Genomic DNA, 2500 nt, shown 5'->3' with positions numbered 1-2500 from the left:
GAACTCACAACATTTCCTCTCTGACAAACAGCTGCTAATGCTAACGTTAGCAGCGTAGCGATAGAAAAAAACATACATCCAGCACCTTTAAATGTTGAAGCGTTTGAATCAGGTCAGTGGGTTAATGTGTCGTCGTGTTGTCCTGATCCTCTGTTACATGATGAGACGAACATCATATAAACTTTACTGACTGTGACTCAGGTTACAGCTGTGGAACCAGAACCAGGTCTATGATCCTTTGAACCTCCTCTCAGCTCCTCCTGTTGAAGTCACCTGCTCATTAAACTCTGTCAGTCCTGTTGGTTCAGTGTGAATCGTCTTTATGAAGGAGCTGAGCCACACCCTCCACCTCCCCCTGCAGCCCGGACTCCGACCGACTCCCCCTCCTCCCCCCTCCTCCCCCCTCCTCCTGTCAGCAGCATTAAGAGTCTCAGGATCAAAAACCAGCAAATAAACTTCATCTTCATCTGTTTCCACTCTCACTCTTCACTGGGAGTTTTCCTCAGGGCAGAAATGAGTAAACAGGTCTTTATTGATCCTCCCCCCTCCTCCCCCCTCCCCCCTCCTCCCTCCTGTATTTAGGAAACTGCTCCACGTGAACACATCTGTCTGAAAATCTGATTTTTCATCATAAAGATCTGAATCGATTCAACAAAACATCTGAGCAAACAGCTGAGGTCAGACTGAGTGAATGAGATGTTCAGGTGACAGGTGACAGGTGAAAGGTGAAAGTAGGTGCACACAGCGCAGGTAAAGTACTGGAACTTTACTGTGATACGAGTTAATTACTTTAAAGTATGAAAAGAACTGAGAGCAGAAAAATGTCTCCTGTTATAATTGAAAACATCATGAGTTTATTGTGGCTGTGTTTACAGCTGGAGCTGATCATTTTCATTCTGATTATTTGATCAATTGATCGATCGACTGATTGATTGATTGGTTTGTAAACGTCACGTCAGACAAAGTGAAACCTTCAGTGTTTGTTTCGTCTGAATCATTAGAAATAAATGCTTTGTTATTAAAAGGAGAAATGTTTCATCTTTACTTCATCACAAAGCTTCAGATGTTTCATAAAAACCTTTTCATCTTTAAAGAAGCTGAAGCTGAGGAGAAGATTCTCTCTGAGTAAAAGTACTCAGTTACTTTCCTCTGATGCTGATAAAACCTGATGGATCTGAAAACGAGCTGCAGCTGAAAACTGAAGCTTCGTCAGGTTCTTGTTTCAGATTCAGACTGAAGCAGCTCAAACACCAACCACATCATTACCTTTACCTGTTTCTTCAGCAGCAGCAGGTCGTCATCAAACTGATTGATTAGATACTGATTCTGATCAGGTTCAACTGGAAACTGATCTTAGAGAATCCAGCAGCAGAGCTCCGAGCTGCTCCTGAACACACCACCTCCCATATTCTACAACAACAACAACAACAACAACAACAATAATAATAATAATAATAATAATGAAATCTGCTGGAGAAACAACAGGATGATTCATCAGATCAGAGACACGTTTAAAAACCACGAGACAAAGAGGAAAAATTAATCTTTCCAACATGAAGAACCAGTGAGACCAGGACAGACCGGGACAGACCAGCACAGACCGGGACAGACCGGGACAGACCGCAGGACACGGTCAAGGCCAAAAATCATCATCATCCATGAGGAAAAACAACAACCTGAGCCTGAACCCGGACCAACAGAGATTCAGATTCAGAGATTCAGATTCACTGCGACACAAACACAAACAGCTTCAAACATCGCGTCTGATTTTTATTCTAATTTCTGAGCTGTTTTTTTTTTAGCTGCTGCTTCACTGACGATGATTCATCAGCTCCTCCATCCTCCATCCCTCCGCATGAAGGAGAAAACCAGGACGCACCCCCACCCCCAGAAACCCGCATGAATGATGGATGAGATGAAAACCAGAACCCGGATTCACCGACACAAGGTTTAGATTGAGAACCTGACCTGCGGGTTTCTGAACCATCAGCCTCCTCCCGTCTCATCTGCGCCAACAAATTCACCCACCGGACTCCTCTGGGCGGCGTTTAGCAGCGGAGCCGAACCGAGCCGAACCGGACCGAGCCGGGCCCAGAGAGAGGGGGAGCGGGACGGGTCGGTGCACGCGATTAACCGGTTAAAACCAAGAAAAGAGGAGATGGATGTGAGGTGAAGAGAGAAAGAGAAGGAGCGGTCCGTCCTTACCTCATGACTCCGAGCAGAGCTGAAGATCACTGAGGGAGGAGAGGAGGAGGGAGGAGGGGGGAGGGGGAGAGAGGAGAGGGAGGAGGGAGGAGGGAGGGGGGAGCACGTGATGCACATTTTGCAAAATCTGAAATCGCGTTCATCTTCTCTTCTTTTCTTCTTGTTGTTTCTCTGCTGATGTTTTATCTCAGTGTCTCTGAACAGGAGCAGCTGGAGACAAAGGCTGGATAACTATGTTCTGTATGTTCTGTAATGTTCTGTATGTTCAGTAATGTTCTGTATGTTCTGTAATGTC

General features: G+C 45.6%; 1 protein-coding gene across 3 annotated transcripts in view; it reads right to left on the bottom strand.

Annotated features, from left to right (window-relative positions):
• Window positions 1–2264, bottom strand: part of LOC108892662 (adenomatous polyposis coli protein 2-like) — an 11857-nt gene extending 9593 nt beyond the window's left edge. The window contains exon 1 of one of the 3 annotated variants that reach the window (XM_018690350.2): window positions 2206–2264. The gene's annotated coding sequence lies outside the window, so the exon portion shown is untranslated. The other 2 variants (XM_051068005.1, XM_051068006.1) reach the window with 2 other exon arrangements.
• Between the last annotated feature and the right edge of the window lie 236 nt (window positions 2265–2500).

This window comes from Lates calcarifer, unplaced genomic scaffold, assembly GCF_001640805.2.
Source record: "Lates calcarifer isolate ASB-BC8 unplaced genomic scaffold, TLL_Latcal_v3 _unitig_2295_quiver_2238, whole genome shotgun sequence".
Classification (NCBI taxonomy): domain Eukaryota; kingdom Metazoa; phylum Chordata; class Actinopteri; family Centropomidae; genus Lates; species Lates calcarifer.
This window is presented reverse-complemented; position numbering and strand designations above follow the sequence as displayed.